The following is a 26412-nucleotide window of genomic DNA, read 5'->3' on the forward strand; positions in this document are numbered from 1 at the left end:
AAGACAAATAATGTTTTGTTCAGGTAATTCCCAATAATTGTGTGGGGAACGTGGGTTAAGATGTTATTATTCTCATCCTGAAGACCACAATTTAGGTTGTTATTATTCCTGCATGTAGTTAAGTTAAAATTGCCCCCCCCGCATATTATTAGGAAGTTGTTAGTAGATTTGTTTTTTAATTCCTGTAAGGAAAAAGAAATATCTTTTAATACTATTAGCTCCGCCTGATGGAGGTTATTATAAAAATTGACCAACACATAAGTGTCGCTTTTATTCATGTCTCTTGGAGGCAAAGGACATTGAACTTTCCTACAAATTTGAGCCAGATTTCATTGGCAACTTTGGAGGGCAGACCTGCTACGTTCCAATAAACTATATTAAGTCCAAGTTCACCAGAAGTACCAAAACATAAAGGGTCTTGATTAGTAGACCCTTCAAGTAAATCAGGGTTCAACATAAGGCCTAGTCCTTCTTGATTTAACATTTCACTCCCGGCTGAGACTATACCTAAGTTCTCTAGTGGGGACTGATGATGTGGAATTTGAGAGTTGGATTTGCTACTGGGGGCTATTGTAAACAAGGGCTGGTTGAGGGTCAGTGAACATTCTACTTGATAATGATCCAGCCGGGGCTAAACTACCCGTGGCCCAGAGCAATTAGAATTCGAGTTGGCCAGTCATTCAGTTTCTTCCAGACCAGATTGCAGGTTGAATCTATTAAAAGCTGGAACATCATAAAAATGACCATGAGCTGGTGCGATAGTTCTGGGCTTGATTGCGCTCAGATACCTACTTCCGGGAGGATAGAAAAAGCCTAGTGGCAGTATATTAATCCCACCTGCGTCTACAAAATTGTTTCCTCCCCCCCAGAGGATTTTCTTAACCAGCAGAAGAGATCCAAATGTAAGGACAATACAATCTCCTGGTAGCATTTTCTCACAATTACCCACCCACTGGACCCTTCTCACCATCTTGAACTCACTAAACAGTTGTTCGGTTAGGTCAGTCCTTCTGCCTAACTAGTGGAGTGATTTGTTTCTAAGCGATTCCCAAGATTCCACTTCTGTAAGGCCAGTTTTTGGAGCATTTGCCAAAACAATAATATACGGTATAGCGTCAGGGGGAAGGTCGAGGTGTTGGTCAATAGCAGAGATATCCCAAGTTTGGTGTGAGGAATTTGGAGCTGAATGTTGGTGGATCTGAGGAGCATATGGTAGAGAAGTGGGTCCTAGAGTTTCTGATAACCCCTTTGGGCCACTATCCCTTTCAGTAGTAACTGTTTGATGGAATGATTTTCTCAAAATAAGTAAAAGAGTGCCTTTTTGGGAGTAGTCTAATCTATCTTTTGAGATATTCACACCATTCAACGAAGGCTCATTGTCCTTAGTTTTAAAGGATCCTGTTTTCTGGGTGTTTGTTTACCTAGTGTGTGAGTTGCTACCCTTATTCGCCGCTCCTTGCTCTCCAGAGGGAAGATTTGAACCCAGCCTTTGCTTCTGATTACTAGAGACAAGATCTTCAATAAGGGTCAATCTGGACTCCAATTTGTCTAACCCGACTCTCAGAAAGAGGTCTAATCTTTCCACCAAAATTGTTAAATTTTTAATGTCATTACTATGCGCCTCTGGTTTTCTGCTAATCTCATCTTTACCCCTACAAGAACCTTTTCTTAACCCTGCCCTTTTCTTCCCTTGATGACTCTGTTTCGTTGTTATGGGCGCAATGGCCGCCGGAATATGCTTGGCGCCATCGCCTATAGTTTTATCGGTGTCTTTACTATCAACAGGGGCAGGATTCTTGTGTTTCTTCTGGGGTGGTTGTAGTGAGGAGTCAGAATCTCCTCAGAAATGGCCTGGATGCAGCCATGTGGTGCGATTTTTGACACTATGACTTGCCTTGGTGAGTCCTTATCGTCTGGTTGGTCTAGTTCAGAGATTGACCGTGAAGTACCTGCCTCAAGGGATTCTTCTACAGAGGAAATCTGCTTGTTCAAAGCCCCCATTGCCCCTGTAAGACACCTCAATAAGGTTGGCTGGGAATCAGCCGGTGTTCTTTTTCCTGAACAGGGCTTGGGGCTTGGCATTTTTCTTTTACCCATGTCTGCTTACTCAATCTAAATTGATCACAGTATGGAGAAAAAGGGAAAATACAGATCTCACTTAGTGTCCCACCCTTAACCCGACCACGAGTCCACAAACAAATCTAATGAATCTATAAAACTGATTACAATGGCCTCAATTCCAGTCCAAGCTCAATGCCAAGAATTTAGGTGATTATCGAGGAGACTAATCCGTAGAACGTGCAGGAGTAAAAGATTACTGTCAAGTTCTGTTCGTATCGCAGCATTCACGGGAATACAAGCCAAGAGAATAGGCCCAGCCTGGCCTCAACCGGTCACAGAAGGGCAAGGACGGGCCCGCCCTTGGCCCGGGCTTGGCCCGCGCGTGGCCCGCACCGCGGGAGCCCCCGTCAGTCCTTATTCTCCCGGTGTCAGGTGGGGCTGCTCCTCCTCTCGCAAGACTGCGCTGCCCTCTGGATGTTGCAGTCCGGGCGGTGCCCGTTCCGCGTTTGGGGAGGAGAAGAGGCAAAAGGTGGCAATGGCAGTGAGGCAGCAATGACAGATGTGCCACGTTGTGGATTCCCGCAAATGGCAGCAGCGGCAACAAGTCGGAGGAAGATGCAAGTAGAAAGGGCGTCAAAATAATATAGAATACCTGTGAAGAAGGTCTAACAAAAAATTATTGTGGTGCAAATCTTCTATCCCTAGGGATTGAGTGGGTCACCAAAACCTTGGTCTTGTATGGTATCCTGTGATTATCCATGTAACAAAAAACAAAAAACTGTTTAAAGTTTTACCACATGGTATTAACAATCTGCCCTTAAATGCCTATTGCCTTTAACATATGCTTTTTCACAATAAGATAGTCAGACCTACTGGCTTTCTCATACATGTAACATTTTTGTAATACGCAGATCAAACCTATGACATATGATAGAACTTTTCCAAGTTAACCAATAGGGCCGATAGCCTCTACAATTTGTTTTCACCATATCTAAACAGATGCATACTGAATTTCACATTAAGTAATCATCAGCTGTACAATTAAACCATTACAAAACATAAAAAATTCCAAATGGCAAAATAGTAAACAACCCCTCTCTAAAGGGCCCAACGAGGATTATCACCCTAAATTCCTATACAACCAGGGTTTCAAACAGTGTGATCAACGCCAAAGCCTTTGCTTACTATGGTAATCTGTGAGACTTCATGTCATAAAATACATGTTTAAAGCCAGTAAAACAGTGCAGTAACAAATCTCTGTTAAATATATTGTGGCTTTGACAAATGCTTTTCACAATAAATAAGACAAAACTACTCCCTATGTAATACATTTTCATAATGAATAGAGCAGACCTCTGAATCAGATATGACTAGGCCTGGGGGTAATGCAAATTATGCTGGAGTACTTTCTGGAATTTCCAGTTAATTTATGCCATTACCCCACATTGCATAACTACGCTGCTGTTCGTAGCACAATTACATCGCCGGAACAACACAAACAAGAACATGAGTCGCTATCGTTTGTGGTAAATTGTTATTTATGTGAATGTCTGATGCATGTTGTGCTAACATATAGTACTAAACGAGCAATTTGTATTTTACATAATTTTACCAAACTTTTACATACTTAAACGAAAGTAAAATTACACCTCTTTTGCATACTCCTATAGGTAGAACCTTTTCAAGAGAATTAACCAAGTCTATATACTTTATCATTGGTGTGCAGTTATATCCAATTCTGGCCTGTTGCATTGAGTATAATGTTTCACACGAGATAATCATTTGGCAGATAGTCTTAACATTTCAAATATATACAAAATTACAATTGGCAAAATACAACCTCTCCCAGGAAGACCTCAAAAGGATTATCAGAGTGATCATCTTTTTGAGACCCTCCTGGTCTGACAGAGGGGTTAACCAGTACCAAAACCCCTGCCTACCACAGTAACCTATGAGAATCCCAGTAATGTACTTCCCCATAGATAATGAGTAAAACCCTTTGATGTATCAGGACTGAATTATTGCTCCGAGATATTCAGAACAGCGATAAGAATCTACCTTTAAACGTCTATCGCCTTTAACATTTGCTTTTCACACAAAAAGGCCTACTGCGTTTATCTTAACTTTTCATAAAAACAGATTAGCCATATAGCCTTGATCATTGGCTTGCCACCAAAACCAACACACTCTTGCTATTTTCAGCATAAGTATTCCCACAATGCAAAAACTGCAATAAAAATACTCTGCGGAAGCATGGAACTTCTTCACCAATCAAAAACCGCACTCAAACAAAGTCAACATGTGGGTGGAGCCAAAGCCACTCTTTCAGTAGCACCTCTCGATTATCACAACGGAGCACACGCTCAAAGCTCTTTTTTATTGATAGGGTTAACAACGATGCTGCTATCAAGCCAGACCTACAAACGTCATTGCATGTTAGAGAAGTGAAGTTTTTGAGTGGGCGGGGCACTGAGCCATTTACAACAATTGAGTAATTGGAGTTGCTGGAGCCATCATGTCAGCACTGCTGAGGCCAGTAACAACCCTCTCCCAAAAAAACACAAGTAACAAAAGCTTCTGAATCAGTCTGCCCTTGGCAGGTTGGAAATCCTGTAGTAGATTTCAGCTACAGAAAGCCTCCAAACAGGCCCTGGAAACCCAGGGGAAGATTTACTAGATTTTGTGATGCTAAATCAATGCAAAATCTTTTTTGTCCGATTTACTTTCCAGCACTAAACTTGTTTAGCGCTAGAAGTAACGTGAAAGTAACAGAATGTAGAGCTTAGCACTGCTTTGAATTATTTGGCAACAAGGTGGGGTACCAGAAGCGCAACTAGAGCCAAATTTGAGTGGGGCGCTGATAAAAATTTCACGGGGGGGGGGGGGGGAGGGTAATTCTTCCAGCAGGGTCTGTAAGAAGGGGTGAAAACACAACAAAGAATCGTTAGCAAATAAATGGTCTTTTAAAGACCTGTCAAGTTCTCAGGTGCAGCTGTAATAAGACGGTCGCCAGCCTGGGAAGCTGTCTCAGCTCGGGCTGACAAACACGACGGGGGGGGGCTGATGCCCTTTGAGCCCAATGGGCGTTGCACTCCTGCGGGGTACCATGGGTGTACAATGGGCGATCCCAACCACTCATGGTTTCGGGTACTATACCCAATTTACTAAATAAAGTAGTCAGAGTTTATGGTCACAAAACTGTGCCCTTTTGAAGTAGGTGGAAGGAAGGAGAAATTCATTTCTCCTTCCTTTTAAAACTTTGTATGTGTGCTGCACTGCACAGCACACATACAAAGAGGAAAAATGGTTTAAGCCCATCTATACATAGTATTTTACACTGGAAGGGTACCCTTCCAGTACAAAACCTATGCTAGACTCACGGAGACCTCCAAGCAACATGGCGCAAAGGTGTCTCCATGGCGCACAACCCCTGATAGCGCCGGCACTAGGAAGAGGGGAGGAGAGTGCCATATTTGAGTACATTTGGCGCTCTCCTCACTCCTTTTCACGCAGCGCAGCATTTGCGGCTGCTGCACTGCGCTGCGCGAAAGATGGCACCCAGTCTCTGCAAGGGCTTCCAGTTCCCCCTGTTCTCACCGTGTGACAGCAGCTCTTCACCGGGTGACTGTGTGAAGAGTTCTAGTATCATGTGACACGTGTTGGCATCCTTTGAGCGGACAAAGCCGCATGCATGGGTGTGCTCAGCATTCGCAGCCCGTGGTACTCGGGTTATCTTTGGTGGCAAAATAGTGGAGATCACGGTTTCACACAGGTGTGTCTTGAAACCTGCATTGTTCCAACTTACGATGCAGATGGTGAAAATGTATTCAGCTGTGAGTAGAGTAACAGAGGGCGGGGAGTGGAGGGGGGAAGGGCACTCCCTCCGCGCGCCCCCAGCCGAGGAGCTCCACTCCAGCTGCTGTACACGCGACGATGAATCATTTCCCATGTCCACACCCACGCTTGTTGAAGTATGCCTTAACTCCACCAAGTCACTGCTGGTGGAAGTGAAAATACAAACTATTAGCTGCACCGACTTTAAAGTCTAGATTCAAATAAAAGGAACCAGAGTTGGTCATAAGACCTTGTCAGCCATCCATGGGGCATCTGAACTGCAGATGCGTTTGAGCACAAACCCCCCCAACAGCGTCACAAAGACAATGACTTCTTCCCCTCAGGTAGGGTTTATTATCCTGAAATTACTAATGTGAAGATAAAAAGACATTAACAGAATACTGAACAAAAGTTTCAAGGAAAACACTCAAGACAAGACCAACGAAACCTTGAATTCCAAGCAAAGGGCCACCGAGATGGACAAGTGCCATGATGTGGTAGCAATGGCTCAAAGCGCTCTATGCAGTGGCCAATGGCATAACATTAAATAACTAGCGGCAGCAGTGACAAGGGGGTAAATTCTAAGATCATCTCCCTACAGTGCAGATATCCTGACCGGACCATTTTTTTCTTTACAAAATATATTGATGATGTCTAATCAGACAAGTAAAGAGCGTGACAAAGGGTAGAAATCAAATGAAGAATAAAAGCTGACAGCAACGATGGATCAATAATAAAGAAAAAAATGCTCCAAACATGACAATTCTGGCTGTGTAAGCCACACTTCACTGGGCAGCAGAGGCATAGAAAGGGTACCATGGGCTTCACTGCAAGCAAGGAAATGCCTCCCCCCATCCACTGCACCTGGTTTGGTGCAGTGGGCACATTACACGTCTGGGCCACGGTACCTCTTGAACTAATGATAACAAGGCCCATGGTGGGCCCTTGACTGTGGACAGATGACTGAGGTCATCCACCGCTCCCGCTGTACCGCCTTTCTTATGTACGGATGACAGAATGCAATTTTTTCCTATCATGTTCCTACCCAAGCTGTCCTTGTGTTGCTAAGCAATGGGGAGTCATAGGTACCCTTCTCTATGCAACCTCTGACAGTATAAGTCTGCTTGAAATGCTTAAATGAAATATGCATTATACAAAAGGGAGTGTTTACAATCGGTTTATAACGTGTGTATGTACATAGAGCTTGAAACCACACTTATACCTTAAGCGGTGTAAACGACAGGTGTTCTACGAACTCAATTTTAGGATTGTTATTTCAGACACTTAAAAGAGGACTGGCTTTGGTGGCCTTGGAAGATTTAGACCAGTTACCTGCACATTTCACACAGATGTCAGCTGCAAGGGCTGAGAGTTAGAGTCGCTATGGCAAAATGTACACAATTTTTTTTTTTTTTTTAAAGAATACTGGAAACTGATTTTTTATTATATTTGTGCATATCAATTGTGTTTTAGGCAAAGCAAAGTAATTTACATCAATTTCCTTGAAATATGGACCAAAGTTGGTTGTAAGAACGTTTAGTTCCAGATAATTGCAATATATCAATGCGGGTAATGGATACTAGACGCACCGCATTCCTATAACCCACATCTCCCACTCCCATCTCAGCATCAAGCCATAGTCGACAAGTGATTGATTGTTGGAGGGAGAAATACATTCTGAGAGTGGAAGTGAGCAGTTACTTTGTTGTTATGCACCGTTCTTTAAAGGGGGTGTGTTATCACCGGTTTCCAAAGTTGTAGCGTGAGAAACACTGGGGGCGTGTGCTACGTTCCGCCCTTCATGCCATGTGGGTCGTACATTATTCAGAAGATCGTCTGCTGTGGCCGTGTGCTGGGGGCGTGACAAACGCGTTCACCTGGAGGCCTGGTAAGTAACGTTACTGCAGCCTTTCCTGCGCGCTGTTACTGAACTCTCTCATTCAACGAAATTACACGCGCCTGATAACATCAAACAGAACTGCATCTTGGCCTCAAGCGGGGGAACGCGCAAATGAGCGAGTCTGCGGGGACAATTACTGAAGCCTCTCCTACTCGCTGTCACTCAACTCTCTCATTAAACGGATTTACCCGCGGCTGATAACTCTCCCATTCAACGACATTACACGTGCCTGCTAACATCAACCAGGGCTGCAGCTGGGCCTTCCCAGTCCCTATTGTAATGAAACAAAAAATGTTGTCTACCGCGAGATTTTAAAATAAATTGCCCTTGCCAAATACACACATTACACACATTCTATTTCATACCTGGACAATGTCGGGACGGGCTGCTAGTTTTATAAAAAACAAATATTTTAATTTTAGCACATTATCACCAACAAAAAAACAGAGATTTCTCAAAACATTGACAGACATTGCAGTCTCTGGCAATAGATGATGCTGAAATTTTAAAAAAAGTACTAAAATCAATTAAGAAATCACGTCATCTATAAAATACATCATGAGCATGAGTGTAATAAGGGCCTATATTGCTATGCCTCATGATTTAGTACCCCTTGATGGCAATACAGGTGTGTATACTTATGTATTTCTCTCTCTCTTTCTCTCTATCCATCCATCAATCCATTATTCTGATGAAGTGCAATTCACATTTTGCTTCCACCCAGCAAAAAATGGGGCCAGTCCACATCAGCCAATGGCACTCTTCACTATGTGGGACGGCATCTTGCTTGGGTAGGTGCGCCTAAAACGTAGTTCACAACAGTGCAAAGATTTGGGCCAATCTCTGCTTTCATTTTGTATTTATTTGTGAGATGAGCAGGGTTTTAAGTGGGATGAACAATGTGCGGGGTCTCTAAAAGGGCTGTGACTTAAACATATAAACTACATTTCTATTCATTCCTATAGTGTGCCACCCAACCAGTATTTGGGCTCCTCCCTAAGCTTTCTGTTACAGCATCTAGACATGTAACACAACAACTGACATACAACTAAAACCAGCCAGGAAGATTGACTTTATCAATGGTTGCTGGCTGTTTAAAATAAATCACTAGCTACAATCATGTTGAAAATGTTTCCACTGAATAGTTTCTGCCTGGGCTGGACCTTCCTGCATACAATGTGGGAATGTCCGAAGATACAAAGCTATTGGACTAAAATAAGAGATACCATGGCCGGGGTGGTGGGAGAAGAGGTCTTGCTTGAACCTAAATGGTTCCGGTTAATGATTTCAGGAGAGGAGGACTGGCCTAGGTATACAAGAATATGGTTGACGCTGGCCGCCATGGTCTCTAAGCGCAATATAGCATAACACTGGGTAGCAATACAACCCCCCAAGCTGTCAGATTGGAAAACCTACTTGGACTGGTTCTAACAAGCAGAACAGACGTATATAAGTAGAGGGGCTGTCCATGGAAATGGGAGAAAATATGGGGTAGTTGGCAGGTATTTCGAGGATTGTAGGCCTGGGATGGGGGGGGGGGGGGAGGGAGGGGGAACATTTTATTACCTGTCTTTTAAGTGATTATTCGGATATAACCTATGTCTGCTCATCCTCCTGTAACCAAAGAACGACTCAGACATTTGAAAATGTATAATGTATCTACCAAGTTATTTACTGAGCACAAAATTAAAAAAAGATTTATTAAAAAAAGAAAATGTTTCCATTCTGAAATTGTGTGACTGAGTCAAACATTACTTATGCCTGGGGGCTGGGCTGTGGTCTTCAGAGTGTCTCAGTCCCTCCCGTTAAGCTCACACTATGTTAGGCACCACCTTTTTCTCTCCTCACCACGTACCTCTGCATAGCTTACAACTCATCTCTTTCCCTTCAGCACCCTCTTTTCGCTCTCCTGAATGCACTTCTTTCCATCTTGTTCACTTCCACCAGCCCACAGACAAACTCAGTCACCTGTACACACTGCATTTTATTTTACTTTCATCCTGTCAGTATTTGATAGCTGGGCACCATTCTTCACACACAAGCGAATGGAATCACAATTGCGAATGGAAAAGGTGACCATTGTTCAGTGTGCTCTACAGTGAGGCCATGGATTGGATGACCATGTATGATGACCAGCTTTTTGACCCCACCCCCAAAATCTGCCCGCCCCCCACCCCAAGCCGCCCCGCCGTCTAGGCAGGTAATGTGAGAAACTCGCACTGTCTTCAGTCTCAGCTCAAGAGCTCTCAATCGTGTCCGTCACACACATGGAGGGGACGCAGTTCAAAGTCTGCATTACACAAGAGTAATATGTTACACGAAAAAAAATCCAGAAACGCAAAATCCTGGAAATAACTAACACACCGGGGAATGCAAAATTAAGTACATGTGAAATATAAACTAGAACCACTGCGCTGACGGATTTCCTTAGCAATTTTTATATTTACTCTTCTGAAATAAAGCAGTGTTTTTGCCAGTATAATTAAGGACATGAATTTATGGCCCAATAGAGACCAGTTTCAATGTCTACTTTTAATTAGTGCCAGGGACCCAGCTCACTTAAAGCCCAGGCTATGGTCTGTTTTTTAATGTCTTTTTTACTTGCTTTGCAAACATATGCACAGCACATTTAGAGAGCAGCCATTTTCCTTTTTATTACTTATAAAATGTTGGCTCCTGTTGCATAAATCAAGATTGGCAATGCCAGGCCTATACACTTTGCCAATGCGTGTTCCTTTTTGCACTTCATGTCCTATTTGATGGTGTCATTCTGCGGATGTGCCAAGACCCACAGGAGGTGGCGGGCATCAATTCCAGGAAGGTGGGGCTGTGGTTGCGATGACTTTGTAGATTGTTCAGCTACTCATGTAGAGTGTGTGGGCTGGCAAGAGGAACCACTGTACTTCCGTTAGGGGCGGAGCTCATGTAGCCATATTTCTTCAGGACTTTGATATGGTGTGCTGCAGTGTGCAGGATGTACTTAAAGGGTGGCATTGTGAAGACTGGGGGGCACGATACCAGGCCGTGGTTGCCATCCAGAGAGGAGACTTCTAAGCCAAGAACAGCAGTCTTGAAGTTGCATTCCAGAAGGAATGGTTTTACTTTCTCTAGTAGACACATCTAGTACCAGACTGTTCAGTGTGTTCCTAAAGAGTGACGTCGGTGTCCAGAGTGAAACCAAGTGTCTTGGTATTTGGTGAAATTTGGTCTTAACCCATTGGCTGCTGCCGTCGGCCATTGGCCGACGGCAGCACTACCTCGCTGGTGCTGCCGTCGGCCAATGGCCGACACGACCGCGCCAGTTTTTTAAAACTGGCTGCACTGCCGCAAAAAAGCAGAAGCAGCCAACGGGTTAAAATCGGTCCAGGTTTATGTCACTGAGTAACATTTTAAATAGATGCTGCTTGTTGCAGTGCTAAGTGAATACTTCGAATCTATCAGAAGAGAATGGAAAATGTCAGGTAACCAAGAAATGGATATATTCAATAAATATGATGAACGAAGCACTGGAACACATTCCACAAACATTTGTCTTCTCCTAGTATTTACTGTCTAAACACATCCAGACAAAGACTTCAGTGTCCCATAGTTAGATTTACTCTCCTTTAAGGTGTTTCTAATTACAGGACTATTTGAAGAAGGCTGCCTCATGTGGTTTAATTATAAACAACTTTCTGGTATTTAATTACCAATCGCTACAAGAGGCACACTCTAGAAGTAGTAACTTAGAAAGACCTTGGAACACAGGCATGGAATTATTTGGAAAGATGCAGTCACCAGGCATATTCAAATATTTTTTTAAGATGAATATCAAGATATTTTTTCCTATTTGGGCATTTTCCTATATAATTCATTGAGATATAGAAGACCGGCCATACCCATTTCATCCAGGCTCTCAAGATTTAATATTTACATTAAGGTTCATCATTATGGTGGGGTCAGAAGCGACATCAGACCCTCTCTGATATTCTCCTTCCCCATTCAGGTGACTGTGTGGTTCCCCATCACTAAGCTCCTGCTAACGCACTCTATTAAGCCTGCCAAATTGTATGTGTACTAAACCGACAATGCCCTAAAGTTTCCATAGAGTGGTTAGTAGTGATTTACAAAAACGCAAATACAATTAAATTACCCATCTGCTGGATGAGTGATTAATACATTCAAAGTACTCCAAAACAAACAATTGGTTTATACACAAGTTTCATTATACAACACCAAATTCAAACAATATTTGATTTTAATTTAAAATGCAGATAACATGATAGCTGTGAAACTACTTTCCCAGCTCCCTACATAGAGAACACACAGCTCAAGCAGTTGTACCAACTCCTGTTTCTCCAAAGGACATAAGAGGAATTGGGAGTCTCAAGCAGCCAAATTAATTCAAACTTTCTTTCAGCTCTGTTGCAATTCGACTAAACATTAACTAGACAGAGGAAATGCTTACCAAGAATGCTGTTCAAACTTTGAGCTACTACAATATCCTTCAAACAGAACTACAAAAAGACATTATTGGTGTGTATGCAAGACTAAATGTCCTAGGCATCTCATCAGGACGCCACCAAACAGCCACTTAAATATCCCTCAAGAGGGTAAGTAGCACTTCCTGTACAGCACTGTGGTGTGTAAGTTCAAGTGGACATATAATCAAGGGTGGTGGGAAAATCTCAAACGGTAAACTCAAATAGGACTTACGTCTTTACAACACTAAAACCCTCATTCTCAAGGCTCCTCGCTCAGCCCAACACTCTTCAACGTCTACATGAGCCCCCTCGCAGCCATCGCACGCCAGCACAACCTCAACATCATCTCCTACGCCGACGACACCCAGCTGATCCTCTCCCTCATTAACGACCCCACCACCGCCGGAGCCAACCTGCACGAAGGGATGACAGACGTGGCCAAATGGATGACGAACAGCCGCCTGAAACTGAACTCAGACAAGACGGAAGTCCTCATCCTAGGATCCTCACCCTCCGCCTGGGACGACTCCTGGTGGCCCCCCGCCCTGGGCAGCGCACCCAAACCAACAGACCACGCACGCAACCTGGGCTTCATCCTGGACTCCTCCCTCTCCATGACCAGACAAGTCAACGCCGTCTCCTCGTCGTGCTTCAACATCCTGCGCATGCTACGCAAGATCTTCCGATGGATCCCCTCCGAGACCAAGAAGACGATCACCCAGGCCCTCGTCACCAGCCGTCTGGACTACGGCAACTCCCTCTACGCCGGAACCACCGCCAAACTCCAGAAGAGACTCCAGCGGATCCAGAACACCTCAGCACGACTCATCCTGGACATCCCCCGCCGCAGCCACATCTCCGGACAGCTGAGAGACCTGCACTGGCTCCTGGTCAACAAGAGAATCACCTTCCGGCTCCTCACCCACGCACACAAAGCCCTACACAACCAAGGCCCAGGATACCTCAACAGCCGCCTCAACTTCTACGCTCCCAAACGCCAGCTTCGATCGGCCAGCCACGCCCTCGCCGCCGTCCCCAGCATCCGAAGAGCCACCACAGGAGGAAGGTCCTTTTCCTACCTGGCCGCCAAGACTTGGAACTCCCTTCCGACCCGCCTCCGCCTGACCCAAGACCACCTCGCCTTCAGGAAGCAGCTCAAGACCTGGCTGTTCGAGCAGTAGCAAACCCCCCCCCCAGCGCCTTGAGACCCTCCGGGTGAGTAGCGCGCTATATAAATGCTTTGATGGATTGATTGATCATTCTCATTCAATCATCAATATTCAAGTACTTAGAAGGAACTGCCATAGCTTTAAGGTGGCCTGATGAAGGCAGAAACCAGGATTATTCCGCCAGTGGGAGGAAAGGACAGAGGTCAGATTCAGTAATGGTGAGACTTCAAAAGACCTCCAAAGAACACTAGGATGAAGAAATGTAACTATTAGCACAACTCATTCCCTCCCCCAAGACCAAGAAAGGGTTCCAAAGATGGAGGGAGCTGTCCAATGAGAGATCGGTTAATCCACAGTAGCGTGAAACAAGCTGTGTTCCATTAAATTATTCAGAATCAAATGCGTATTTACAGAAGAAATGCTGCTGAATGCAGAACAGCAATAGGATACAGGGAGGTGTTTTGAAGATTTAACTAGTGCTATGCAACTGCACACATCAGGCAAACTATGGAGACAGTGTACTGGGATACAAGTAATACACATATGAAATGTGAACTTACAAAACAGGCTTCTTGTGCGACTGCCAATATATAAGCTTTACAAGTCACTATTACCATTGGAGACCAGAAGAACTCTGCTGGAGGTGCCAGCAACGTGACTTAATTGGAATATCTGCATTACTAGGAGCATGCGTTCTGCACTGTTCACAATTCGGTCGATCCATTTCAGAAGGTTCTCGCGAGTGTAGGTCACCGATGTTTCAAATAAGCAAGTGAACATAAACAAACAGCCTATCATTATGCATAAAGAAATACGATCTTCGTCTTTTAGATTTTGGGAAGTTAAGTAAGGCAGAGGAAAAGCAAATATCCCAAGGAGCAAAGATTAAGCTGGGGACATCTCTAGAAAGAAAGCTTGGCTTCCCAAAATGAAATGCGCTTTTGCACCTTTAAAACACAGGTAGATAAAATGATATGTTACCCTCACAGTCATTCAAATCAACTTCGATCGAGGTCACCGGCTACCTTCTAAATCAATGTTGAGGTCCTAGGTAAGACACTCCAACCCAAAGAGCAGAACAAACAGCATTTTTTCCATAAAAGGCCACAGTATTCCAGGTAACCTCCAAGCTAACAAGGACATCCAAGTGTAAAGTTATGCTGCAGACAAGATACATAAGAATCAAGAGAAGGGTATCTCCAGTGAGGCCCATATCTCACAGAGAAGGTAGGCAAGGTAGGTGGTGAAGAACCAATGAAACAAATGTTCCCGCCATGGGCTCTCTCACGCGGGCCATATGTCAAAAAGACCTGAAGGTAAGCACAGAACTGATAAGGACAATATAGCCTTCATGCACAAAGGGCAAAACTAATTCTTTATAAAGCAATGATATAGGAGTAACCACGGAAATCATCAAAAATAGAATACAATGCTTTGTGGCAATACTACATACATAAGTCTATCAAAGGTAATGGGCCTGTGGTGCGGAAGAAGAGGCCTGCAGTCACCATGAACAAAGAACTGATCAGCGATGCTCGAATAATACTATGCTCAGTTACTAGGTATATTATGGTAGCCTGGCTAAGGTGTCGTAAACAGGTTAAGTGCAAGCATGAAAAAGTTGGTACAACTAGTTAAGCAATACCGGAGGTAAACATTTTTAAAGGCTTACAGGTTTAAGATGAGATAAGCAACAGGGGGTTAAGATTTTATTTGGAACTAAGCAGGACCCTTGCAGATGAATTTGAGGCATGAGCAGTGGAGTTGGAAGCTGGGGTGTGGCAAGTGTGCAGAACCCAGAAATCATGCAACAATTTCACCTGTATCATCATCAATAATTAAGCCCTTTGTGGTCTTTTTCTTGCAGTATGTTTTCTATATTTAGAGTCAAATGGAGCAGGAAAATAAACCAGTGAGCAACAGTTCAACAAACTACTGTTCTTCTAGCATGTCTCAAAAATTCTAAGGCCATTAGATTTCCATCATAAGAATTACTCTTCCATGTACACCGACAACAAATAGTTAAATAATTAATTTTAAGTATCTGCCTACCATACTATGTTCTTTGCTCCGCATCACTTCTGAATACCGTGGCAACAGTGTTGCGTCATTAGCAAAAAAAAAAGAAACTACCAACCAGTCTCTCTCAGCAAGACGCCTTTGGGGGCATGTGATAGCTGATCACATAAAAGTAGTAGGTAGCAGTACATGAGTCACAGTGCAGGGCAGCCTCCTGCCAAAGTCTTGGGTACAATGCCAAATCATGCAATGAATATATCTAATTCCTGCCTCACTCTTGGGTGTGCCTCTTTTGTTTACACCCGTCAAGTTCTGCCTAAATTGGGCACTTACTCTTGAGATGCTCTAATTTGGATCCCCTTCTGGAATAAAACCTTCAGGATACTTGATCTTGCCTTTAATACTGATCACCCTCTGGCCCAGACACTGCTTTCTCCAGCCTGGAATTCAATGGCAGCTCATATTAAGCAAACACAAAGAGAACAGAGAGCAGATTTCCAAATATTAGAACTGTTCTAGTGCTCGTACCTATCACACTTTCTGGTAGAGGTGTACATAAATATGGCCTCAATGTTAAAGAATTTACTGCAAGGGCTTGCCTACTCAAACGGAAGAATGCAGGCAGCTGAGAGCACTTTGTTGAATGCAGTGAGGACTGAAGCCAGTGCATCTGAGAGTTAGTGATTTCTATGGCATTTAGCTTTCTTGGAGCAGCATTGCCACGTTTTTGAGTACTTATGTTGATGCAAATAAAACTCATTCCTGAGACGTGGAATTTCAAGACAATGAGCCAATCGGCTTGTCCATTTACACATTGTAGAACTGGGGTCCCTAAGTGCCAAAGTTCGGCCCAAAAAGTAGTTGTCGTGGACAAACAACAACTGCCATGTGACCCAACTTTCACTTTTCAATGCGAATGATGTATACATCTGGCAAAATTACCAATAGGTAGGATTTGTATAGTCAGGTCTCAATAATATTACGGTGCAGGATTCAGTTTGCGAATCCTAGGGAACGGGTAGTGAAAGCAAAAAAGAAGGTTTGTGAAGACCCGGAGACATTAATGTCACACACACACAAATGACTGTTTCTTGATTGGCACCAAAAGAAATAATTTTTGTGAGTTGCACTGGGGGAGTATGTAGTGGGTCCCATGTTCAGTTTGCTCTCCACCACTGCCAGCAGCCAACATTTATAAAGCAGAAAGTAAACAACAAGGTCATTACCCACTTTGCAAATGGATATCACCTCTTTGAGAGTTGGTATCCAATCAATGGTTTGTGACCATACTTGAAATAATAAATCACTAATACACAACCTTCATTCTTGCCACCCATAAAGTGCCCACACAGTCGGAAAGATGCTTCAGACTCGCAATGTGACATTGGCACATGGTTACTTGTTGTTTTGATGTTGCAAAGCTTGTGATTCTGCAAATCACAGTACTTGCAACTATAAGAACAGTTCATACATCAGGTCATAGATCTCATATGTGTGGAGATGCAGGTGAATCTGAAACTGCTCTTCAGAAAGCACTATTGTCAAATTAAAACGTTATAACTGTGCTTATATCAAGCTCATCAATTCCTTTTCTTTATTATGAAAGAGCTCACTTTTTGGAAATTTCGGACAATCATTTTGTCAGCTCCATATTTGGTTCATACCAGATGCACTATTAAATATTTCTAACATTTTATTGCTGCATATTTGTTGGATTGCTAAAAGTGAATGCTCTTCGGATTAACCATTTTTTAATATTTGTAGCATGCTAATACTCTTCTGCGTTTTAGTGGGCCAGTGCACCAACACAAGATGCTACCAAACTTTGCAAGCATTTCTTGTGTTATGAAAATACGACTACCACTGCACATAGCTTTCAAAACTCAACACAATCACCAATAACAAACTGAATGTCAGGCAAGTAAAGTGCTAACTCCTGAGATCTGAATGTGACCTAAAGATCACAGGCTTAAATTCCACCAGGACCAACTCAGATTTGGGATATAATGCAAAATATAGGCAGTGAGAAAGATACAAGAGCTTGGCTTGACTAAGAGCCCGAGCAACATCTAAGCAATCAACATATTTGGCATGTTAATCGAGCAACAACCATTCTGTAAAAATATGATAAAGACTCTTAAAATGCAAAAAAGTGTATTCAGTTATGATGTGGAATCGTTTCACATCTGTATACTAGACTTTGAGTGACATTCATTAGGAGTGATGTTTTCTTAACATGAACTTATAAACATTCGCGAACCATCCCATCTGATAAAGATGGCATTATTGAACCAAGAGGCAAGTTAGTTGTCATAAGACCTTTACATATGGCCTATATTGTTAGTATACATGAAGCAACATTTTAGTCTATGAAAGCATCTACAAGAGAGGTTTGTTTACAGTGCACATCCTGAACTGAATTATTTAAAGGCATTCTCAAATGTAATTATCCAACAAAAGAAAACACGGTTAAGTAAAATTATTGCCTATGGTCACACATTTTGGTCAAGCAGGGAAGCTGGGATGGGGCTCAGGTTTCCCGATTTCAGCTGCTGAATCGCGCAACGTGCATGATATTTCCTCCATCTCCCCATTTAACACCAAAGGGCAATTCTTTCGGTTCAATTTCTGAGGACCTAAATCATGCACGGTGTTAAATATATGCACCGCATACCCCTGAAATCAAGCCAACGAGAACTGTTTCGAGACAAATGTGCAAATTTAAGGGAGGGTGGGGCACTTTATTTCATGTGATATCACTGCTTCCCAGACTTAAAGCGAAGCATTTCAGAAGAGGCTCAACACTTCAGTGAAGGCAATTTCACATTAGGGGGGAAAGGGTCTGAGAGATCCTCTAGTTATGGTCTTCAATAGAGCAAAAGTAAAGTACAGAGCTAGGTTGCAACCAGGGTTGCCACCTGACCGATTTGTATTGGTCAGGATTTTAATGTCCAGGTGGGTACAAAACTTAGTCAAAACACCTAAAACTGGTATTTTCTCCCCTTACCAGCACATACTTAAAACAGCAAAAACAAGAAGTAACATTTTGCAACGTGTTCTAGTGGAGCCTCAAAGATATTTCACTGACAAAGTAACAAAGACAAAAAAAAGCAATGGTAAAAATAAATACAGACAAGTTTATATAAACTCCTACTCCTATTTATCCGGTCCCAGCTCTTAAAGAATCTTAAAAACACTTGAATCAACTGCCAGTATTTTTCTCTGAGACAGGGGCAACCCTAGCTTCAGCCAAACTTCAGTAAAGAGCTCAAACTTTGCCGCTCTTAATCTGGAGATTGGGGCCAAGGGGAAGTGTCAGTGGTTCGATGCAAATGGGGTGACCTGGAAGACCCCGCATAGTGCTGTGAGGGTGCTTGGAGAGGGATACAGCGCTATTTGAAATATCTAGCATAACGTCTTGTCCTGCACACTTTCAGATCACTCCATCAGGTCTAAAAGATTAGCCTATCTAGGGGGGCTTAACTTGGTCAGCAAAATTAGGGGGGGGGCTTCAGATTTCCCAACAATCACGCTGGCACGGGAAACATCCTTTACAACCCAACTGTTACTCTGCACTACCATTACGACGCAACTTTTACAATGCAAGTCATTACAACGCATTGCGCTGGGGGGCGCTCCAGGATAGGGAATAGGTTAATTTACTATCCAACACCTTCCCTACTATCCACGGGGACTGGAGTTGGAATAGTAAATTAAACTATTCACTATCCAGCGCCCCCCAACGCAAGTTGTTGTAACGACTTGCGTTGTAAAAGTTGCGTCGTAATGGCATGCGTTATAACAGCATGCGTTGTAACGACGTACATCCCGCTGGCACAAGGTTAAATACATTATGCAACAGGCAAGGTGCACAAGAGGGGCTCAAAGGGCAGTGGAGAGGGAGAGGAATGTGGATTGCTAGGGTTCCTAAGTGAGAGAAAACGCATTAGTTTGTGAAATAACCAACATTTTTAAGTCTTCCAAGGAGAGAGAGAGAGAAGAGAGAGGGAGACAGAGAGAAAATTCCTTGTGAAATCAGACTCCTCAACATCCCCAACTGAAATCACCTGTACCCAACTATTATTCATAAAATGCATTTCTTAGCGGGGTGTAACAACCCAACTCCCCACCCCCTTGAAGCTACCCCCCTGCCTATCTCGAAATGCTACCCATCCATACAGATAAGAGCAATGGGCACAGGCCACAGGAAGGCTCAGCTAATTTTCAGTTCGAGGGTCCAAAAAGACCTTGAGCCGAGCCAGGTATCTGGCTCAACCTTCAAAGGCAAATCCACTTGTAGCAAGATGGAGAGGTTCCCACATGCAAAAATATGGTAAAGGAAATTTGATGCAGATGTTTATCCTTGCTGGATTGATATGCTGAATACCATGGGCTGGGCAATAGCACCTTGAGTTAGCAATAACTAGATGTTTTGGGAAAAATGGAAACTACACAGAAGGCAGCTGTTTCAGCATTCTAGTGTGGCAGTACAAAGAACCGGCGCAGTCTGCTTTTGAGTTCCATACTTCAGAATGGAACCATTACTCTTCCTTTCCCTGTGCACCCCACAATTACAATGGTTCGAGTACAGAAGTCTTTGTCAATTGGTTAAAGGGTGGTCGCTAGCTTTTTCAGCAATTATGACTGGACCGCCATTTGATCACTCAAAATTCTTCTCTTTATTTCGATGATTCTGGATGCCGATTGAGTAGCCAATCCGAGTACTAAATTAGTCACACCTTTGTAGACTCTTTTGTGATCCAAGATGATTTGGATCACCAGTATACAGTGGCGGCTGGCACAGATCGGGGTGGCAGAGAGGGTGGCGGGGTGGGGGTAGGGGGATGTACTTTTTTTAAAATTAGCTTTTCACTGCGTCTGTCTGTCTCTCCTCCGTGTCAGACTCGGGACGGAACAGTGCAATTCAGTTGCAAATTCAGCAGGAACAAATAAAATGATACTAACATTGAGTTATTATCATGTTGTTAAAGCAGTAGGGCAACACTCCTTCGCCTTAGCAGAAGAGCCGCCACTGCCTGTAAAGGTGAAAATGGAATAAAGCACCAAAAATTTCAAAGTAGTCCTGCCCCGCAGCAAACCACTGGTTACTATAATTCTGTCATTTTAGTGGATGGGTTACAACACATGTTGGGTTTATACAGCAGCAGTCCAAATCAGCAGATAGAGAAACCAAACTAGCATTCAAAATATCTGCACTGATTTTGGCATAAATTGAGCTACATCAGTGGTTAATTTGAACTTGATTTGATCCCATTCCACTGCAAAGTGCTCCAAGGCAGAGTATCATTGGGTTACAGTCAGTAGCTGAAAGGAAACAATGAACACAGGCTCTTTTCTCTTTCAACAAACTTCCGTCTGAAATATCAATATCGTTCAGAACAATGTGTATCCATCTATTTAACAAAACTCTGTGGAAGAACATAATCGTCCACGACAATGAATGCACAGTTGTCACCGCAGAAATCCAGTTAAACTGTTGCAATTCCAGCACAAAGCAAAAGGTGGTGGTGTGTTTTCTGTTGACGGTGGGAGTGCAGTAGGTAGCACTCAGTGATTTCTATGAATCGTCTTAGTATCAGGGGCGTAGCTTCGGGGGGTGTTGGGGTATTACACCCCCTAATAAATGTATTTAATGAAAAATAGCTGGGTACAGGTTCTTTCAGCTGGGGGTGGTGAGGAGTCTTTTGGATTTCAGCAGGAATTTTTACACACACACAGACTATTTCACAAAATAATATGTTTTCTCTCACTTAGTACACCTACCAATCCGCGTTCCTCTCCCTTTCCACTGCCCCTTAAGCCCCTCTTGCGCACCCGGCTTGTTGCATCATGTATTTTAACATTATATGCCAGCATGATTGTTGGGAAATTTGAAGCTCACCCTCCTCCCCAACCCAATCTTACTGGCCAAGCTCATCCCCTGATGGGAATACCGACGCCTGTCAAGTTATTTAAATGTAACATAGCAGTGCAGATCCAGCTAAAGCGGCCACTCACATACACGGAGTGGAAAAAATTCCTGGACAAGAAGTGCTGTAAATACTCTTCTGCAAGGTTCCTCCCTCCATGCAGTCATGATGTCTTCCCCGTCGTGCACATTACACAGAGTGAAGATGAGAAGAGAATTTGCTTAAGCTATGTGCATTGTATTTAGAGCTTTCCATCGCTGCGGACCACTTATTTGCAGAAATAAATTGCTGTTCCCTTCCGTCCAGGAAGATTATATCTTCTGATCAGAGACGTTTCAAGGCATGGGCAAAGTGGACTCGGGCCCAGGGCTCCAGCCTTCCAGCCCACCCCTCCCCCCGCCCCTTAGAGCCAGCTCTGTAATCCAGAGTGTCGGGCCCCGATGACCTTTAATAATTTTTAAACAGATACTTTTAAATACCGTTTTGCTGTAATTTATTTTCAATGTGATTCATGTGTAGGAGTCTATTACAGACATTTTGCAGAGAAGTGTGTTAACGTTTCATGGAACATCTATAAAAAAAGTATCTTTTAGATCAAAATAGGATCTCACATGAGAAATGGGAGGGATGGTCACAGATTATTTGCAATCATTTCAGTGCATGCTACTCTATATTGATAACTCACGCCACTATCGCTGAATATTAGATGCAAGCATATGTAGAATTTGGACCAGTGTGCATGTGCACATCAGTGACCTGGCCAAAGAGGGCATGGAAGAGCAGAAATTGGATCATAAATTCAAAGTCTTTCCAAACAGGGATCCCCAAATAAGGTGGGCCCAGGGCCCACAAAATCCTTAAAATGCCCCTGCTTCTGATCCTGGTCTATTGGTTGTCCCCAGGACTCGTTGCCTCCGTACTCCGTGTCAGGGGTGTCGGAGCTTTCTCTGTTGCAGGGGCAGGACCTGACGGAATCCCCGCCCTTGCATCTTCATCCTATAAAGAGCTTGTTACCTTTTCAAAAAGCTCTAAAACTGGGCTCATCTCCAGCTAGTCGCTTGACCCCACTCTAGTCGTGCTTACTAACTATTGTCAGGACACCACTTCTCCAACAGTGTGCTCTACACATTTAATGGATCTTGAATCTCAGTTAACACATCTCTTTAAACCTGGGTGCAGCTGCCCTAATGTCAAATGCAGGTCATAGGTAGGAGGTGGCGCCGGCTCACAAAAAACACTTGACCTTGCAAGCAACCCCTTACACTTAACTCTGCTATTTCTTTGTCCAGTGCAGTTTCACAGAGCATTTTTTGTATCTCAATTCTTCATTAAAGTTTTTTCAAAAATTACATAAACACTGATAAACAGTCAAAAGTCTTTCTATTGTTTTGTGGGCTAGAAGATAACTTGGACCCTACGATGGATATATTTAAATGCACACCTGAGTGCTAAATTTAGGTTCATGTCCTTAGTTATGGACCTGGCCCCCTGAGGCAGTTGTGTACATTAAGTGGTGATGTTGAACCCCCAGTGTGGATTAGCGGATTGGAATTCTATTCACTAGCTTGGTACTGGGTAAGAAGTCATCGTGGATTGGTTCAGCCCCCAAGGGTACTGTCCTATCCTGTGCCACCAACTCAACATCCACGTGCAACTAAGTGTAACGTTAGATCCCCTCTTTTCTTTCAACCTGAAACAGATGTGTTTTCATATTGAAAATTATATTTAACACGCACAAATTCACTTAAGTGATCAACAGAAACCTGTCTTACTGTTTGCAACGACACAATCAGTTTCATCATTGACAAAAGAGGAAGGTATTCTACGCCTGTTGTGTGGTTAAATGCAGACTGTATATCAAAATTCGTGTTTGAAAATGGCTCCATGTGGAGCTGACAGTAATCACAAAAGGAATCAGCCCCATACTTTCTACAACTCTCTAACCCATACACCATTATTAGCCCTAATGAAACCAACCTACTCAATACAAACGGGTCATAGAGCGAGCAGCAGCACCTATATAAAATTCACTATAATAGTGCAAAGAGCGCACAAGAGATTACATCAAAATATCTAAGACAGAATACGGTTATTTTGAAAAGACACGGGGATATTTACATAACAATCGTCCTAAGGCCATGTGAAATGGTACCCCAAAAAGGCCTGCTTGTCACCATATAAGTTGTGTAGTTCACTGATCCCATTTCATTAGCCTGTAGCGCTGGTAGAGTGCTATAACTATACAGATGCATCAGTCATTACTAAGCTCAGAACAGTTCGTTTCGCAGACACCAGCAAACTTTACAGATACTGTATCGAAATAATAAAACACACAAGCAATGCTCTATAAAACGCTGTATCCAACTTTCTCCAACCAAGACATCATTCCTAACTGTCGAGGGAATAAAAACAATATTAATTACCACCATTAGCCATCAAAGAAGAAATACGATAGGAATGCCAAATGCATCCGTTTTTCACTATACTAAACAGCATTTTGTGGAAATAGAGAAACTTTTATCCTAGCTAGTCCATTTGTTTGTGTTTTATTTGCAATAGAGTTAAAACCATTTCACATAATAGTATCAGATAACTAGTACTGGATAAATGCATCAAGCTAACCGCATTATTGAACGTCAACAGCGCAGGATGCAGGTTACACATCTGATTTGTACAATAATAAAAGTTTACAAATGATACTACACCCCGAGCAGTGAACGGAAGTCCACTTCTAACTGTATGCAGATAGAGGGGAGGGAGACGGATGATAGCTGTGCGTGCTAGCGTGAGAGCGTGCCTTCTTTGCCACATAATGCACAGTGATGCGGGTCCTGATAGGAAGTGCCCCCCATCATGCGATCTTTCCGGACAACCGCGGGTCCCTCTGGGACAGAATGCACTCATCCTTATTTGCATAGGGGGCGTCCCCTTTACAGGAGCAAAAGAAACACCGATGGCAGCACATGTTGGTTGTTTATGACCTCTGGCCTCTAGATCATGAGTTAATTAAATAATCATACACCATGCCATGCTGTCAACATAGAGAGTTTGCACGTAAAGTTGTATAACAGAAATTCCCCCTTTCAGAGTCTTGGGAGCGGGTAATACAAGTGAAACAGACACGTCTTACATAGGTCACCACTTTATAATCAGTATTATTAAATACAAGTGCACAGTCTGCACAATCAAAGTGCGGCAGTGAATGAATGTGAGCAGGTCGGTCCGTATCTTGATGCCAGGGTCCTAGCGTGCAGGCACTTTATTCTGCAGGCACTTTACGTGTTACTGTGGACGTGAAGAGGTAACATCAAAGAAACATCCCTTACCATTTAGCACACGGGGAGAATGGGACGTGGAAGATTAACTGGGGAGCAAACGATAGCCCAATAGCGAAAGTAAGATTTAATGTCGGTGACCTTGTCCAAAGTAGTGAAGCGGCTCTCCGTACTTTTATATCCTCTTTTGCGGAGTAAGAAAATCTGCCCAGTGAGGCTGAAAAGCTGGAGGCGGATGTGCACTGCTGGTGCTACAACCAGAAGTTCTTCGATGTCACTACAAACACAAGAGGCATTTTTTTTCGCTTCTTGGAAAATGAGGAGTAACATCTGTGGAAGTAGAGGACGTTTTTCTCCTTTTCTACTTTTAAAGGCAGGCAGACCATATGTGAAGAAGAAAGGCGTCCATCCCGGAGCGGACCCGTGTGCCGCGAAGGACAGTTGGTGCAGCCCGCACTCCCGGCTCAGCCCCGAGCACGATGTGCCTAGCAGGCACACGCACAGCACAGCCACATCTCTGCCCATCCGTCCCCTCAGCCAAAGTTGGGGAGCAGAAAAAAAAGCCTTTGCCCTCCCGGAATGACCCTCCCCCCCCTTCCAACAGCTCCCCGGAAGCCCCGTCTCCCAGGCGCGCCTTACCTGCCGGCAGTTTTTACAGGTGGGTCCGGAGAGCCGAGCTCTTGATTTCCGTCTCTCCTCTGCCCCCTCTTTGCAGGTTCTGGGTACTCCGCTCACTTCCTCATACCAGTAAGGAGCAGGCGCGCATGCGCCCGGCTCTGTTTTGGCCTCTTCCCCTTCCCTCTTTCCGCATACATTACAAAAGTTGAAAGGGGTCTTAGTTCCTAGACGCCCAAGCGGCATATGAGAGGAGCGCGATACCCAGCAAAACAACTTTGGCGATTTAAAACATTCTTTTAAAAGTTCCCCTTCATCGCTCTGTGTTTGGACGACACCAGCGCACCAAAATACAGAATTCTACGCATTCGATTACTTTGTTTTTACTGTGTTTTTGCTCCCGACTGCGAAGAAAGAAAGGGTTTTTTGCAACAAGACACGTCCAGTGCTAGAAGAGGGTGAGCTACTAAAAGCTCGAGCTCGAAGCTTAGCTCTGGCTCAGCTTGAGGTCTTGTTAGATCCTCGAGCCCGTAACGAGCCGAGCTTTCATGTGGCTTCAGCCTGCCTCTCTCCCGGATGTGACCTTACAGCCAGGGCTGCCGACTTTGAACCTGGGGAGTCAGGTTCGAGGTTCAGCCCCATCCAGTTATTCTGTGCAAATGAGTTCATCTCCCCATCTCTATAAACATTGAAAGGTGACCTTGTGTGATGTAACCCAGGGCTTTAAGTGGGATAAAAAAAACTGGGGGTCTCTCAAAGGGGCGTGGCCAATGTAATTAAGGATGTGGCTTAAATACACGTAAGCTAAAAATCTGTGCCACCTGGCTTGTATTTTGCTGTTTCTGTCATTGCAACCAGATATATGATACAACAAGTAACATCATACCTTGTCAGGACAATTGGTTTTGTTAAGATAAATAAGCAGCAACTATGGCTAGTTTATAATATTGAAAAAGCTTCCACTTAAATCCCTGGTGACACCACGACAATGTTGCTGCTCCTGAGTCTCAAAAAGAGAAGGGAAATCCAGAGAGAAAATGACCCTCTTTAAGGAATTTCCCTTCCCCTACAACGCTCACCTGGCATGACGTCATGCCGTCACTTCTCCACTAACGAGAAGTGAGCAGCGCACATCGATGTGCCTGC

General features: G+C 43.6%; 1 protein-coding gene across 7 annotated transcripts in view; it reads right to left on the reverse strand.

The window, feature by feature from the left end:
- Positions 1–25409, reverse strand: part of PRKCD (protein kinase C delta) — a 408906-nt gene extending 383497 nt beyond the window's left edge. For all 7 annotated transcript variants that reach the window (XM_078661638.1, XM_078661637.1, XM_078661636.1 and 4 more), the window contains exon 1: positions 25291–25409. The gene's annotated coding sequence lies outside the window, so the exon portion shown is untranslated. The remainder of the gene's footprint in view (positions 1–25290) is intronic.
- Positions 25410–26412: the final 1003 nt, after the last annotated feature.

Source organism: Lissotriton helveticus, chromosome 9 (genome assembly GCF_964261635.1).
Source record: "Lissotriton helveticus chromosome 9, aLisHel1.1, whole genome shotgun sequence".
Classification (NCBI taxonomy): domain Eukaryota; kingdom Metazoa; phylum Chordata; class Amphibia; order Caudata; family Salamandridae; genus Lissotriton; species Lissotriton helveticus.